General features: G+C 48.6%; 1 protein-coding gene across 1 annotated transcript in view; it reads left to right on the top strand.

The window, feature by feature from the left end:
* LOC139260105 (speriolin-like protein) overlaps positions 1-18,019 on the top strand; it is a 94,097-nt gene that overhangs the window by 62,238 nt on the left and 13,840 nt on the right. The window contains exon 2 of the mRNA XM_070876276.1: positions 540-908. The gene's annotated coding sequence lies outside the window, so the exon portion shown is untranslated. The remainder of the gene's footprint in view (positions 1-539; positions 909-18,019) is intronic.

Raw genomic sequence — 18,019 nt, 5'->3', positions numbered from 1 at the left:
TGTCGTGGGACATCATTGAAGCCATATCATGCATGGAGTGAATTTCTGCTACTTGATGTGGTTTCCCCAACCCCCAAAGTCTAATTTTAATACGAGAAGTTTCCTTGGCATGGTCCGTCTCTTAACTCCGGTATAACTTGTTGGGAGTGGATAGGCTAACAATAAAATGGTGAAATATGGCAAAAGTTTAGAAAGAAGCCTGTGCTCCTTCCATGCTGCAATCCCTTGAGATTGTTGAAATTGCTGCTGTTGAGAATAGCAAGGATTCTGTTGCTGGTTCCTCCAGTAATCTGCTGATGTGCCTGTGAGTTGACTTAAATGGTGTGTCAGCAAAAGGATGTATCACAGGTCTACGATGTCCATGGCAATGTCATCACCAGTGCTAGAGGCCAACTTGGGCACCAGATGGTAAATAATCCAGCAGCTGCACGGCCAATCCATGATGATTTATATGTGGAGAACCAACAAGGTAAGTCAGGAGATTAGTAGATTTTTTTCTTTCTTGTAAATTCACCATATTTATTATCAATTTTGTTTAGGTTCCACATTGTGCAGTTCACCAGAGCAAAGCATCCCGAGTGAATTGCAGGACCATCACAACCGGCAGCCAAGTCCAACCCTAGAGAATCTTCTCACCCTTTCATTGTCTGATGATTCGCACGCAGTGAACTTCATCCCTGCACAGGCAACAAAAGTTCCCAGTTACTGTCGCTCCACTGAGCTGTTTGAAACCAATACTCCTGATGTCTCAAGTAGCTCACAAGATGAAGATGTCAACAAACAGCTTTCCGACTCAGAGGCCAGGTCCAAAGCCAAGAAGATCTGGTTTTCCGACACAGCCGCATCAGATGAATCTAAAAAGCTGTTCCTTGAGGAAGGGAACAAGACGCGAGTATTTTATGTGAATGGTGAGTAATGTCAATGCAATTGAATGAAGATTTGTGCTAGTACCAGTATCCCTGATGAAACATGCTTTCTTCGTGATGTCTGTGATCTCTGCACACCACAGAGGAGAGACACTAAAATGGAGGCAAGGGGCTTTGCCACTGAGAATACTCTTTCCAAAACTCTCTTGGTCAGCCTCCCATCTCCTACCTTTTGCCTTCCATCTTCCGTAAACTTAAGCTCAGTCAAAACGCTGCTATCTTTATCATAACTCGCTCTTAGTATGTCTCGTCCATCCATCATCTCTGTGCTCGTTGACCTACATTGGCTCCCGATCCGGTAACAGCTCCAATTTAAAATTCTCATCCTTGATTTCAAATCCTTCCATGGCCTCGTCCCTCCTTATATCTGTAACCTCCTCCAGCCCTACAACCCTCCAAGATCTCTCTGCTCCTCTAATTCTGGCCTCTTGCACATCCCTGATTTCTTTCACCCCACCATTGAAAGCCGTGCCTTCAGCTGCCTAGGCCCTAAGCTCAGGAATTTCCTCCCTAAACCTCACTGCCTCACTACCTCTCTCTCCTCCTTGAAGATGCTCCTTAAAACGTATCTCTTTTATCAAGCTTTTAGTCACCTGTCCTAATATCTTATGTGGCTTGGTGTCAAATTTAGTTTGATAATCGCTGCTGTGAAGCGCCTTGGAGCGTTTTATTTTATTTTTTTATTCATTCATGGGATATGGGAATCGCTGGCATTTATTGCTCATCCCTAATTGCCCTTGAGAAGGTGGTGGTGAGCCGCTACCTTGAAACGCTGCAGTCCGTGTTGTGAAGGTACCCTCACAGTGCTGTTAGGGAGGGAGTTCCTGGATTTTCACCCAGTGACTATGAAGGAATGGCGATATATTTCCAAGTCAGGATGGTGTGTAACTTGGAGCGGAACTTGCAGATGATGGTGTTCCCATGTGTCTGCCACCCTTATCATTCTAGGTGGTAGAAGCCACGGGTTTGGGAGGTGCTGTCGAAGAAGCCTTGGCGAGCCTTGCTGCAGTGCACTGCTGGTGGACAGAGTGAATCTTTTAGGTGGTGGACGGGGTGCCAATTAAGCTGGCTGTCTTGTCCTGGATGGTGTTGAGCTTCTTGAGTGTTGTTGGAGCTGCACTCATCCAGGCAAGTGGAGAGTATTCCATCACACTCCTGACTTATGCCTTGTAGTTCATGGAAAGGCTTTAGGGAGTAAGGAGGTGAAACACTCACCGCAGAATATACAGCCTCTGACCTGCCACAGAATTTATGTGGCTGGTCCTGTTAAGTTTTTGGTCAATGGTTACCCACTAGATGTTGATGGTGGGGAATTCAGTGATGGTAATTGTTATGTTTTGAATAAAGAGTCAGACTAGATACTGCAAGCTCAAAGTAAGGTGTGACCGTAGTCCTTTATTACAGATCTCAGAGTGCCTCTCCAGCCTGTGAGGTCTCCTTATATACAGGTGCTCACAAGGGATTGTGGGATCCCTTGGGACTCCAGGGGATAAGCCCTCTGGTGCTTGACATGGTATTTACAGGTTTACTTACATAACAACACTCCCCCCCGCCCCCGCACCCCCAAAGTCAATAGTGTAACTATTTACAATGTGAGTCGATCTGGGGCCTTCCTTTCCCTGGTTGATCGTCTCGGTGCAAATGCTGGTTTTGATGAGTCATTTGTTGGGCCCTTGCTGGGCTGCTGCGTAGCTAGCCTTGCTGGGCTGCTGGGGGTGGTGAGTCCTGCTAGGCTGTTGCAGGTGATGGGTTCTGCTTCATGGTCAACCGCTGGGTCAGTTGCCACGTGTGTGTGTGTTGAAGGGTCGAAAAAGGTAGAGTCTATTGTGGTTTGTTCTGGATAGTCCGTGAATCTGAGTGTGGTTTGGTCAAGTGTTTCCTGCAGGTAAGTCCATTTGAGAGTTTGACCACAAACACCCTACTCCCCTCTTTGGCCAAAACAGTGCCAGGAAGCCACTTGGGACCTTGTCCATAGTTCAACACAAATACATGATCATTTATCTCAATTTCGCGTGACACATTTGCGTGATCATGATATGTATTCTGTTGAAGCCGCCTGCTCTCTACCTGTTCGTGTAGATCAGGGTGGACTAACGAGAGCCTTGTCATAAGTGCCCTTTTCACGAGCAGTTCAGCAGGAGGGACTCCAGTGAGCGAGTGGGGTCTTGTGCGGTAACCAAGCAGGACTCGGGATAAGCGAGTCTGCAGTGAGCCTTCAGTTACTGTTTTCAAGCTCTACTTGATTGTTTGAACTGATCGTCCTGCCTGACCATTGGATGCTGGTTTAAACGGGGCAGATGTGACATGTTTGATCCCATTGCGGGTCATGAACTCCTTGAACACGGCATTGGTAAAGTACGGCCCATTGTCACTTACAAGAACATCAGGTAGGCAGCGCATGGCAAACATGGCCCGTTGGCTTTCAATGGTGTTAGCGAACATGCTTGCTGACATTATCACACATTCAATCCATTTGGAGTACGCATCTACAACCAGCAAGAACATTTTTCCCAAGAATGGGCCTGCATAGTCGACATGGACCCTGGACCACGGTTTGGAGGGCTAGGGCCATAAACTTAGTGACTCCTCCCTGGGTGCATGGCTTAACTGTGAACATGTATTACATTTATACACACAGGACTCTAAGTCTGCATCGATACCGGGTCACCACACGTGGGATCTGGCTATCGCTATCATCATTACGATGCCTGGATGGGTGCTGTGGAGATCACTAATGAAGGTGTCCCTGCCTTTTTTGGCACCACTACCCGATTACCCCACAGGAGGCAGTCTGCCTGTAAAGACATTTAATATCTGCGCCGCTGGTACGGCTTTATTTCTTCCTGCATCTCTAACGGGACACTAGACCAACTCCCGTGGAGCAAAAAGTATTTTTACTAAGGACAGTAAGGGGTCCTGGCTTGTCCAGGTTCTAATCTGTCGGGCGGTAACAGGTGATTGCTCACTCTCGAATGCTTCCATTACCATAACTAAATCTGCGGGCTGTGCCATCTCCACCCCTGTGGTGGGCAATGGCAGCCTACTGAGAGCATTGGCACAGTTTTCTGTGCCTGGCCTGTGGCGGATGGCATAGTTGTCTGTGGACAACGTGAGCGGCCATCTCTGGATGTGGTCCGATGCATTCATATTTATCCCCTTACTTTCCGAAAAGAGGGATATAAGCGACTTATGGTCGGTTTCCAATTCAAATTTGAGTCCAAACAGATATTGATGCATTTTCTTTACCCTGTAAACACACGCTAACACTTCTTTTTTGATCACACTGTAGGTTCTCTCGGCCTTAGACAGATCTCTGGATGCATAGGCAACCGGTTGCAATTTCCCAAATTCATTAGCTTGTTGCAATACACACTCGACCCCGTACGATGACGCATCACATGCTATTACCAAACGCTTACATGGATCGTTCAGCACAAGCAATTTGTTTGAACATAACAGCTTCATTGCTTTCTCAAAGGCATTTTCTTGGCTTTTACCCCATACCCATTCATCTCCTTTATAGAGTAAAGAGTGCAGGGGTTCTAACAATGTGCTCAGACCCGGTAAGAAGTTACCAAAATAGTTCAGAAGTTCTAGAAACGACCGCAGCTCCGTCACGTTCTGTGGTCTCAGTGCATTCTTGATTGCCTCCATCTTTGAATTGGTGGGCCTGATGCCGTCCGCCGCGATTCTTCTCCCCAGGAACTCCACTTCAGGCGCCAGGAAAACGCACTTCGAGCCCACACGATTAAGCCGACTAAGAACCTCCTCTAAGTTCTGCAGGTGCTCGACGGTGTCCCGACCTGTAACCAAGATGTCGTCCTGGAAGACAACTGTGCACGGGACCAACTTCAGCAAGCTTTCCATGTTCCTCTGGAATATCGCCGCGGCCGATCGAATCCCAAACGGGCATCTGTTGTAAATGAGGAGACCTTTGTGCGTGTTGATGCAGGTGAGGCCTTTCGATGATTCCTCCAGCTCCTGCGTCATGTAGGCCGAGGTCAAGTCCAGCTTCGTGAACGTTTTCTCTCACATCAGCGTTGCAAATAGGTCATCTGCTTTTGGTAGTGGGTATTGATCCTGCAGTGAGAAACGATTGATAGTTACTTTATAATCACCACAGATTCTGACGGTGCTGTCTCCCTTGAGGACTGGCCTACTCATTGATTTCATTCGGCGAAATGATGCCCTCTCGTTGCAGCCAGTCCAGCTCGATCTCCACACTCTCTCTCATCATGTAAGGTACTGCTCTCGCCTTGTGATGGATGGGTCGTGCCCTGGAATCAAATGGATCTGCACTTTTGCTCCTTGGAACTTCCCGATGCCTGGTTCGAACAGCGAGGGGAATTTGTTTAGGACCTGGGCACATGAGGTGTCGTCAACGGATGAAAACACTCGGACGTCGTCCCAGTTCCAGCGTATCTTTCCCAGCCAGCTCCTGCCGAACAGCGTAGGGCCATCGCCCGGTACCACCAGGAGTGGTAACTCGTGCACTGCTCCATTGTAGGTGACCTTTACGGTAGCACTGCCGATTGCGGGAATCAGTTTCTTTGTGTACGTTCTCAGTTAATACGAATGGGAGTCAGGACTGACCTTGAGGCCTTGCTGTACCAGAATTTATCAAAAGTCTTTTTGCTCATTATGGACTGGCTTGCGCCCATGTCCAGCTCCATGGACACCGGGAGTCCAGGTAATTCAACCTTTAGCATTATCGGGGGACACTTTTGGTAAATGTGTGCATTCCATATACCTCTGCCAACTTGGTCTGAGGCTCTGGTTCGCCGTGATCCACCGTATATCTGTCCTCCTCTGCAACATGTTGGTTTGCAGGATTAGCAGGGTTTGCAGCTCGCCTGCACATGCGTTGGATATGTCCCATTGTTCCATAGCCCTTGCAAACATATCCTTTGAAGCGGCATGCATGGAAATGATGATCACCCCCGCAGCGTCAACAAGGTGTTAATGGCCTTGTATTCATCACCCTTGATGGTGGACTCTGAGTCACCTGCGGACATGCAGCTGCAGGCGTGTAAGTCCTGCCCTGTACATTTCGATTCAAAAACAACGTTACTTTGTTCATAGTACTTGCAGCAGCACTAGTGTGCTAAGAAATTTGTTTGGTATTGTCACTGGTGGCGATGAATGCCTGAGCTAACGTTATAGCTTTACTCAAGGTTGGGGTCTCTACGGTCAAAAGTTTGCTAAGTATTACTTCATGGCCAATGCCAAGTTCAAAGAAGTCCCTGAGCATGTGCTCCAAGTGTCCTTCAAATTCGCAATGTCCTGCAAGGCGCCTTAGCTCGGTGATGTAGCTCGCCACTTCCTGGCCTTCAGACCTCTTGTACTTGTGGAACCGATACCTCGCCATCAGAACGCTTTCCTTCGGGCTTATATGCTCCCGGACCAGTGTGCACAAATCATCGTACGACTTGTCTGTGGGTTTCGCTGGAGCGAGCAGATTTTTCATGAGATCATACGTTGGTGCCCCGCAAATGATGAGGAGGATTGTCCTTCGTTTGGCAGCATTCGCTTCTCCTTCCACGAAGGTTTCCCAATCATCTCCCTTGAAAATTTCTCCAGGATGCCCACGGTTCCCTGCATTGTTGCGGTGGGGTTCGTCATCTGTATCTCGTCACCAGTTGTTATGTCTTGAATAAAGAGTCAGACTAGATACTGCAAGCTCAAAGTAAGTTGTGACCGTAGTCCTTTATTACAGATCTCAGAGTGGCTCTCCAGCCTGTGAGGCCTCCTTATATACAGATGCTCCCAAGAGATTGTGGGATCCCTTGGGACTCCAGGGGATAAGCCCTCTGGTGGTTAGATATGGTATTTACAGGTTTACATACATAACAGTAATGCCATTGAATGTTTGCTGGCAATAGTCATTCCCTGGCACTTGTGTGGCGCGATTTATCAACCCAAGCCTGAATGTCGTCCAGGTCTTCCTGCATGAAGGCATGGACTGCTTCATTATCTGAGGACTTGCGAATGTCACTGAACACTGCAATCATCAGCGAACATTCCCACTTCTGACCTTATCATATAGGGAAGATCATTGATGAAGCAGCTGAAGATGGTTCGGCCTGGGACACTGCCCTAAGGAACTCCTGCAGCGATGTCCTGGGGCTGAGATGATTGACCTCCAACAACCATAACCATCTTACTTTGTGCTAGGTATGTCTCCAGCCAGTGGAGAGTTTCCCCCTGATTCCCATTGACTTCAGTTTTACTAGGGCTCCTTGATGCCACACGCTGTCAAATGCTGCCTTCATGTCAAGGGCAGTCACTCTCACCTCGCCTCTAAAATTCGGGTCTTTTGCCCATGTTTGGGCCAAGGCTGTAATGAGGTCTGGAGCCAAGTGGCCCTGGCAGCACCCAAACTGAGCATTGGTGAGAGCAGGTTATTGATGAGTAAGTGCAGGTTATTGATGAGTAAGTGCCGCTTGATAATACCTTCTATCACTTTGTTGATGATTAAGAGTAGACTGATGTGATGGTAATTGGCCGGATTTGATTTGTCCTGCTTTTGTGGATAGGACATACCTGGCAGTTTTCCACATTGTCGGATAGATGCCAGTGTTGTAGCTGACAGCTTGGCTAGAGGCGTGGCCATTTCTGGAGCATAAGTCTTCAGCATGACAGCCGAGATGTTGTCACGGCCCATAGCCCTTGCTTCATCCATTGAGCTCAGTTCTTTCTTGATTTCACGTGGAGTGAATCGAATTGGCTGAAGACTGGCTTCTATGGCGGTGGGGACTTCAGGAGGAGGCCGATATGGATCATTCACTCGGCACTTCTGGCTGAAGATGGTTGTAAACGCTTCAGCCTTGTCTTTTGCGTGCTGGGCTCCGCCATCATTGAGGAAGGGGATATTCATGGAGCCTATTCCTCCTGTTAGTTGTTTAATTGTCCACCACCATTCACGATTGGATGTGGCAGGACTGCAGAGCTCTGAAATGATCCATTGATTGTGGAATCGCTTAGCTCTGTCTATAGAGAGATTGAGTAGACTAGTTCTATATTCCCTAGAGTTTAAAAGAATGAGAGGTGATCTAATTGAAACATATTAAATTCTTAAGGGGCTTAACAGGGTTAATGCTAAGAAAATGTTTCCCCTGGCTGGGGAATCTAGAACATGGGGTCACAGTCTCAGAATAAGGGGTCGGCCATTTAAGACTGAGATGAGGAAAATGTGTTCACTCAAAGGCTTGTGAATCTTTGGAATTCTCTGCCCCAGGGAGCTGTGGCTGCTCAGTTGTTGAGTATATTCAAGACAGAGGACAATAAATTTTGGAGAATTAAGGGATATGGGGATATTGCGGGAAGGTGGAGGTGAGGTGGAAGATCAACGATAATCTTGTTGAATGGTGGAGCAGGCTTGAAGGGCAAAATGGTCTACTCCAACTCTTATTTCTTATGTTCTTATTTTCTGACATGCTGCTTCTACAGTTTAGCAGCTTCCCCAGGTTGATACCTCATTTTTAAGTATGCCTGGTGCTGCTTCTGGCATGCTCTTCTAACATCGTCATTGACCAAGGGTTGATCCCCTGGCTTGATGGTAATGGATATGCCTAGGCCATGAGGTTGCAGATTGTGGTGGAATATAATTCTGCTGCTGCTGATGGCCCACAGTGCCTCATGGGTGCCCAGTTTGAGCTTCTAGATCTGTTCTGAATCTATAACATTTAGCACAGTGGTAGTGCAACACAACACAATGGATAGTGCCTTCAGTGTGAAGATAGGACTTCATCTCTAATATGTCCTTACTATACAGTATAAATGCACACGAGGCCCATACTTGAGAGAAGGTCACTCTGTGACCAGTAACCTTTATTTGCCAGCACTGAAGTGATGAAGGTGGGTGGAGCTTCCCCTTTTATACCTGAAAGCCCAGGTTAGGAGTGTCTCCCACAAGTTCACCACCTAGTGGTCAATGTTCTCATGGTGTACAACTTAGGTCAGTTTATAAATAGGTTACAATGACAGTTAAATACATGACATCACCTCCCCCAAAAGTCTTATTGGGATCGCAGGTTAAGTCTCTCTGGTGGTTTACGCTCCCTTGTAGAGCGCCTGAGTTGGGACTCCGGTTGTTGGCCGCTGGCCTGAGTGTTTGCTGTTTGCGGTGCCTCAGGCCTGTCCGGACTGCCCACAGTGACTGGGCTCTCCTCCACTTGGTTCCGGTGTTTGGTTACCTGTGGTGGAGTGAACTCTACATTGTGTTCTTCCTCTGCTTCTTCTATGGAGTTGCTGACCCTCCTTTTTGTTTGATCCACGTGTTTGCAGCAGATTTGTCCATTGGTAAGTTTAACCACCAGAATCCTATTTCCCTCTTTGGCAATCACAGTGCCTGCGAGCCATTTAGGCCCTGCAGCATAGTTGAGGACAAAGACAGGGTCATTGACATCAATACATCGCGCCCTCGCATTCCCGTCATGGTAGTCACATTGCGACCTGGTGCCTGCTCTCAACAATTTCTTTCATGGTGGGGTGTATAAGGGATAACCTGGTTTTGAGCGTCCTTTTCATTAGCAGCTCTGCGGGTGGGACCCCTGTGAGCGAGTGTGGTCGGGATCTATTGGCCAACAGGAGGTGTGATAAGCGGCTTTGTAGGGAACGCCCTTGGATTCTGAGCATTCCTTGTTTGATTATCTGCACTGCTCATTCTGCCTGGCCATTTGAGGCCGGCTTGAATGGTGCTGTTCTGACATGGTTGATAACATTTCCTGCCATGAAGTCCTGGAATTCAATGCTTGTAAAGCATGGGCCATTGTCGCTGACCAAGACATCCGGTAGACCATGGGTGGCGAACATTGCCCATAGACTCTCTACCGTGGCAGAGGATGTGCTTGAATTGAGAATGTCACACTCGATCCATTTGGAGTAGGCATTTACTACAACCAAAAACATTTTTCCCATGAAAGGACCTGCGTAGTCCACATGGGTACGTGACCATGGCTTGGCGGGCCAGGACCAGGGGCTAAGGGGGGCTTCTCTGGGCGCATTGCCCAGCTGGGCACACGTATTGCACCTGCAAACACAAAGTTCCAGGTCTGCATCTATCCCTGGCCACCAAACGTGTGACCTGGCAATTGCCTTCATAATGACAATGCCCGGGTGCTCATTGTGGAGTTCTCTGATGAACATCTCTCTGCCCATCTAGGGCATGACTACTCGGTTTCCCCACAGTAGGCAATCGGCCTGAATCGAGAGTTCATCCTTGCATCTGTGAAATGGTTTGAATTCTTCAGGGCATGCCCCCTAGGTCCCCATTCAGGATACATTTCTTGACTAAAGGAAGTAACAGGTCTCTATTTGTCCAGACTTTAATCTGACGGGCTGTCACTGGTGAGTCTTCGCTTTCGAAAGCTTCAACAGCCGTGACCATCTCAGCAGCATGCTCAGTTGCCTCCTCGGTGGTGGTTAGTGGGAGCCTGCTGAGTGCATCGGCGCAGTTTTCAGTGCCTGGTCTGTGCCGAATTGTATAGTCATAGGCGGTTAACGTGAGTGGCCACCTCTGTATGCGGGCCGATGCATTTGCATTTATGGCCTTGTTGTCAGCCAAAAGGGACGTTAGGGGTTTGTGATATATCTCCAGCTCAAATTTCCTGCCAAACAGGTACTGGTGCATTTTTTTTACAGCACATACACATGCAAGCGCTTCCTTTTCTACCATCCCGTAGCCCCATTCACCCTGGGACAGACTTCTGGAAGCATAAGCTACCGGCTGTAACTGACCCTTGGCATTAATATGCTGCAACACACACCCGACCCCATAGGAAGATGCATCGCACGTTAAAACAAGTTTCTTGCATGGGTCATATAGCGTTAACAGATTGTTGGAGCATAACAAATTTCGTGCTCTATCAAAAGCCCTTTCCTAGCTGTCCCCGCAGACCCATTCGCGACCTTTGCGTAGGAGCACGTGTAGCGGCTCTAACAGTGTACTCAATTTGGGAAGAAAGTTACCAAAATAGTTCAGGAGCCCCAGGAACGAACGCAGCTCCGTCGTGTTACGGGGCCTGGGTGCTCTCTGGATAGCTTCTGTTTTGGACGCAGTAGGTCTGATCCCCAGGAATTCTACCTCTGGAGCTAAGAAGACGCACTTCGCCTTTTTCAATTGCAGCCCTACCCGGTCCAGTCTGCGTAGCACCTCCTCCAGGTTGTGGAGGTGTTCTTCAGTATCACGACCCGTGATGAGGATGTCGTCTTGAAAAACCACCGTCCTTGGAATCGACTTGAGGAGGCTTTCCATATTTCGCTGAAAGATCGCGGCGGCCGAACAAATCCCGAACGGACATTTGTTATACTCAAACAATCCCTTGTGTGTCGTGATGCTGGTCAGCTTCTTCAACTCACTCGCCAGCTCCTGGGTCATGTAAGCTGAGGTCAGGTCCAATTTTGAAAAAACGTTGCCACCGGATAGCGTCGCAAAGAGGTCCTCCGCTCTTGGTAGCAGGTACTGGTCTTGAAGTAACACCCGTTACTTGTAATCACCACGTATCCTGACCGACCTATCTGCCTTGAGCACCGGCACAATCGGGCTCGCCCAGTCACTGAATTCGACTGGCGAGATGATGCCTTCCCTCAGCAGGCGGTCCAATTCGCATTCTATTTTTTCCCGCATCATGTACGGCACCGCTCTGGCTTTGTGCTGTACTGGCCTGGCTTCCGCGTTTATGTGAATCATTACCTGGTCCCCATGAAAGTGCCGATGCCGGGTTGAAATAATGAGTCAAATTTTTCCAGGACCTGTGAGCATGATACTCGCTCCACAGAGGAAATTGCATTGATATCGCCCCATTTCCAGTTCATGACAGCAAGCCAACTCCTCCCCAGTAGTGTGGGACCGTCCCCTGGGACAATCCAGAGTGGCAACCTGTTCTCCGAATCTTTGTGGGTCACGACTATCGTGGCGCTGCCTAGCACCGGAATGATCTCCTTTGTATATGTCCGTAGCTGTGCGTCAATCGGCAATAACTTTGGCCTCCTGGCCTTGGACACGCACAACCTTTCGAACTGTTTGATACACATCAGGGACTGGCTGGCCCCCGTGTCTAGCTCCATTAATACTGGGATGCCATTGAGGAGCACTTTCATTATTATCGGTGGCGTTCTGGTATATGAACTGTATAAGTGCTCCACATGAACTCGCTGAACTTCAGCTTCCAGCGATTTCCCCCAGTATTCATTTGGCCTCGTAGGGCTTACATCGGGCCCGTCCTCCTCGTACATCAACCTGGCTGCAGGCTTCCTGCACATACGCGCCAAGTGATCGCTGGCATTGCAGTTTCTGATACCTGCAAGCTCTGGCTGGGTATTTGCCTCCACACCTCCAGCATGAGGTGGAGGCTCCGTTGGTGGAAACACAAGGTCCATTACCAGTCGATCGTCTCTGTAACTGTCCTTAATCACACCATTAACAGGTATTGATGGCCCCATTACTGGCCGCATTGTCCATTGCGATGGCATGAATCGCCGTTCAGCTAGCCATTGTCTCTGTTGAATTCCCCCTTTGGGTTCGACTACATGCTGGGGCATGTCCGATTGCCCTTGTCTGCCGAGAGAACTGTGTGCCGCGTTAACAATGTTGACTCCCTGGTTGTTTGCCGCATTTGAGCCAAGATTTTTGCCATACATCATTCTGGTTTCTTCCTCCCCTGAGATAAATATCTGGGCTATCAGAGCCATCGCTTCCAAGGTCAAGTCTTTGGTCTCAATCAGTTTCCTGAAAATCCCAGCGTGCCCGATGCCCTCAATAAAAAAGTCTCGCAGCATCTCCGCTCTACATGCATCTGGGAACTTACATAGGCTCGCCAGTCGCCGGAGATCTGCCACGAAGTCTGGAACTCTTTGCCCTTCTCGCTGCTGGTGCTTGTAAAACCAGTGTCTCGCCATGTGCATGCTGCTCACCGGTTAAAGGTGTTCCGCGATCAACTTACTGAGCTCTTCGAACATCTTGTCCGCCGGCTTTTCTGGCACTAGAAGGTCCTTCATCAGGGAGTATGTTCTGGATCCACAAACCGTCAGGAGATGAGCCCTGTGTTTGTCGACTGAATGCTATCCCAACTATTCCTTAGTGACAAAACTCTGCTGTAGTCTCTCAATAAAGTCATCCCAATCATCACCAACACAGTACCTTTCTGCTGTGCTGCTGGTGGCCATGCTCGCGTGGTTTAAATCCTAGTTTCTCATCGCCAATGATATGTCCTTACTATACAGTATAAATGCATACGAGGCCCATACTTGAGAGAAGGTCACTCTGTGACCAGTCACCTTTATTACCAAGACCTCAAGTGATGAAGGTGGGTGGAGTTTCCCCTTTTATACCTGAAAGTCCAGGTTAGGAGTGCCTCCCACAAGTTCACCCCCTTGTGGTCAATATTCTCAAGGTGTACAACTTAGGTCAGCTTATACATGGGTTACAATGATAGTTGAATACATGACAGGCCTCGCCTGCATCAACACGCACAAGGGACTGTTCATCTACAACAGATGCCCGTTTGGAATTCGGTCGGCTGCAGTGATCTTCCAGAGAAACATGGAGAGCCTACTCAAGTCGGTACCACACAAGGTGGTCTTTCAGGACGACATATTGTTCACGGGTCGAGACACCGCCGAGCACCTACAAAACCTGGAGGAGGTCTTCCAGCGACTGGATCGTGTAGGGCTGCGGCTGAAGAGGTCGAAATGCGTCTTCATGGCAACAGAAGTGGAGTTTTTGGTGAGAAAGATCGTGGCGGACGGCATTCGGCCCACAGACGCCAAGACAGAGGCTATCAGAAACGTGCCAAGGCCAAAGAAGCTGCGGTCGTTCCTGGGACTCCTCAACTATTTTGGTGACTTCCTACCGGGGTTAAGCACCCTTTTAGAGCCCCTACATGTGTTATTGCGCAAAGGTGAGAACTGGGTATGTGGAAAAAAACCAAGTAATTGCTTTTGAGAAAGCCAGAAACATTTTATGCTCCAACAAGCTGCTTGTATTGTATAACCTGTGTAAAAGACTTGTGCTAGCATGTGACACATCGTCGTACGGAGTCGGGTGTGTATTACAACAAGCTAACGTTGCGGGGAAGTTGCAATTTGTCGCCTATGCTTCCAGGAGCTTGTCTAAGGCCGAGAGGGCCGACAACATGATTGAGAAAGAGGCATTAGCGTGTGTGTTCGGGGTAAAGAAAATGCATCAGTACCTGTTTGGCCTCAAATTTGAGCTGGAAACCGATCACAAGCACCTCACATCCCTGTTCGCTGAAAACAAGGGGATAAATAGTAATGCCTCAGCCCGCATACAAAGTTGGGCACTCGCGCTATCAGCGTATAACTACACCATCTGCCACAGGCCAGGCATCGAGAACTGTGCGGATGCTCTCAGTCGGCTACCATTGCCCACCACGGGGGTGGAAATTGCGCAGCCTGCAAACTTGTTGATTGTGGTGCAGCCCGCAGACTTGTTGACAGTCATGGAAGCGTTTGAAAATGATAAATCACCTGCCACGACCCGCCAGATTAGGACTTGGACCAGCCAAGATTCTCTGCTGTCCCTAGTAAAAAACTGTGTACTGCATGGGAGCTGGGCCAGCATCTCCGCAACGCAAGAGCTAATCAAGCCGTTCCAGCGGTGAAAGGACGAGCTGTCCATTCAGGCAGACTGTCTGTTGTGGGGTAACTGCGTAGTGCTACCAAAAAAGGGCAGGGAGACATTCATCTCGGATCTCCACAGCACACACCCGGGTATAGTAATGATGAAAGCAATAGCCAGACCCCACATGTGGTGGCCCGGTATCGACTCTGACTTAGAGTCCTGTGTACAGCAATGCAGCATATGTGCTCAGTTGAGCAATGCACCCAGAGAGGCGCCACTAAGTTTGTGGTCCTGGCCCTCCAGACCACGGTCGACGATCCATGTTGACTATGCGGGCCCGTTTCTCGGCAAAATGTTCCTGGTGGTGGTGGATGCTTTTTCAAAATGGATTGAATGTGAAATACTGTCGGGAAGCACCGCCACCGCCATCATTGAAAGCCTGAGGGCCATGTTTGCCACCCACGGCCTGCCTGACACACTGGTCAGTGTCAATGGGCCATGTTTCACCAGTGCCGAATTTAAAGAATTCATGACCCCTAATGGGATCAAACATGTCACCTCGGCCCCATTTAAACCAGCCTACAATGGGCAGGCAGAGCAGGCAGTACAAACCATCAAACAAAGCTTTAAATGAGTCACAGAAGGCTCTCTCCAAACCCGCCTGTCCCAAGTACTGCTCAGCTACCGCACGTGACCCCACTCACTCACAGGGGTGCCCCCGGCTGAGCTACTCATGAAAAGGACACTTAAAACTAGACTCTCGCTGGTTCACCCCAACCTGCATGATCAGGTAGAGAGCAGGCGGCGGCAACAAAATGTAAACGATGGTCGCGCCACTGTGTCACGGGAAATTGATCTGAATGACCCTGTGTATGTGCTAAACTATGGATCGCGGGCACGGTGATAGCTAAAGAAGGGAGTAAGGTGTTTGTAGTCAAACTAGACAATGGACAAATTTGCAGAAAGCACCTGGACCAAAGGAGGCTGCGGTTCACAGACTGCCCTGAACAACCCACAGCAGACACCACCTTTTTCGAGCCCACAACACACACCCAAAGGATTAACGACACCACACCGGACCAGGAAATTGAACCCATCATGCCCAACAGCCCAGCAAGGTCAGACTCACCTAGCAGCCCTGCAGGGCCAACAACACGCCAGCCCAGCGAGGACACAGTCAACACACCATTTGTACCTAGGCGGTCCACCAGGGAAAGAAAGGTTCCCGACTGCCTCACCTTGTAAATAGTTTTCACTTTGACTTTGCGGGGGGAGTGATGTGTATCTGTAAAGCATGCACTCCCATGTTCTGCCACCAGGAAGATCATCCCCTGAAGTCCCAAGGGATCCCAGCATCCCTTGGGAGCACTGTATATAAGCCGGCTCCTATGGCCTGTTCCTCAATCTGGAGTGTCTTATTAAAGACTGAGGTCACTGTTACTTTAACCTCCCTGTGTGTGGCCTCATCTGTGTTAGGAACACAATACTTATGGCTGATCTGATCCTGGCCTCAGCTCCACTTTCCCACCTGCTCCCCATAACCCTTGACTGTCTTTTCATTCAAAATGCTGTCTATCTCCACCTTAAATATATTCAATGACCCAGCCTCCACAGCTCTCTGGGGTAGAGAATTCCAAAGATTCATGACTCTCTGAGAGAAGAAATTCCTCCTCACTTTTGTTTTAAATGGGCGATCCCTTATTCAGAAACTATGCTCCCTAGTTCTCGATTCCTCCATGAGGGGAAATATTCTCTCTGCATCTACCTTGTCAAGCCTCCTCAGAATCTTATATGTTTCAGTAAGATCACCTCTCATTCTTCTAAATTCCAGTGAGTATAGGCCCAACCTGCTCAACCTTTCTTCATATGACAACCCCTTCATCTCAAGAATCAACTTCGTGAACCTTCTCTGAACTGCCTCCAATGCAAGTATATCCTTCTTTAAATAAGGAGACCAAAATTGTACGCAGTACTCCAGGTGCAGTCTTACCAATGCCCTGTACAGTTGGAGCAGGACTTACCTACTTTTATAATCCATCCCCCTTGCAATAAAGGCCAGCATTTCATTTGCCTTTGTGATTACTTGCTGTACCTGCATGCTAACTTTTTTGCGTTTAATGCACAAGAACCCCCAGATCACTCTGAACCGCAGCATTTTGTAATCTCTCCCCATTTAAATAATAATTTGCTTTTTTATTTTTCCTACCAAGTGGATTGCCTCACATTTTCCCACATTATAGTCCATCTACCAAATTTTTGCCCACTCACTTAACTTGCCTATATCCCTTTGTAGGTTCTTTGCCTCATGCTCACAACTTGCTTTCCCACCTATCTTTGTATAATCAGCAAATTTGTTTATGTTACACTCGGTCCCGTCATCCAAGTCTTAATATAAATTGTAAATTGTTGAGGCCCCAGCACTGATCCCTGTGGCACCCCAATAGTAACAGTTTCCCAGCCTCAAAATGACTCATTTATCCCGACTCTCTGTTTTCTGTTAGTTAGCAAATCCTCTATCCACGCTAATATATTATCCCAAACCCCATGAGCTCTTATCTTGTGCAGTGACCTTTTGTGTGGCACCTTATCAAATACTTTCTGGAAATCCAAATATACGACATCAACTGGTTCTCCTTTATCCACTCTGCTCGTTACATCCTCAAAGAACTCCAGCAAATTTCTCAAACGTAAAACCCTGCTGACTCTGCTTGACTGCATTATGATTTTCTAAATGTCCTGCTAGTCATGTCATAGGCAATCCCTCGAATCGAGGATGACTTGCTTCCACGTCAAAAAGTTCACAGGTGTTTCAGTGATGGACCTAAAATTCCAGATCCGAACTAAATCTTGAAGGGTGGAAGATGCCTGTGCTTGGATTTTTTTAATGTGTGGTGACCATTGCACACCAGCCACCACACACACTTGACAGAGCTAGGTCTTGGTCCAGTAGCAAGGATTAACCAAGACAACTGGAAACCAGCTCTGCTGCACGGACCTAGTGAGCACACATATCGCAGTGTGGGCTGGCCCGTGCTGCCCCTGGGCCCTCGCCTCTTCTGGGCCCCGAACTCATGCCTCTCCTGGGCCCTGATCATGTCCCTTGACAATCTCTCATCACTCCTTTGCCCCGACCTCGCCACTCCTGCAGTACCTGCCCATGCTCAAATCACCAACCTGGACCTTGATGACGTCATTCTTCGCTGCCGTTGCTCTCCTGCTCCAGCTCGCGCTGCTCCCTGGAGTGGTATGCTGCCTCGCTGCTCATTCTGCTCCCCAGCCTGCTCTGATGGTGCTCGCAGGCAGGGGGCCGCGCAGACTGCTGGGCTAGGCCGCCACACTGCTCCTTCCGCTCCCTGGCCTGCTCTGATGCTGCTCGCAGGCCCCCTGCTAGTACTTCCTTAATGATGGACTCCAGCAGTTTCCCAATGACAGATGTTAGGCTAACTGGTCTAGAGTTTCCTGCTTTCTGTCTCCCTCCTTTCTTAAATAGTGGTGTTACATTTGCGGATTT

Source organism: Pristiophorus japonicus, chromosome 3, assembly GCF_044704955.1.
Source record: "Pristiophorus japonicus isolate sPriJap1 chromosome 3, sPriJap1.hap1, whole genome shotgun sequence".
In the NCBI taxonomy this organism is placed as follows: Eukaryota; Metazoa; Chordata; class Chondrichthyes; family Pristiophoridae; genus Pristiophorus; species Pristiophorus japonicus.
This window is presented reverse-complemented; position numbering and strand designations above follow the sequence as displayed.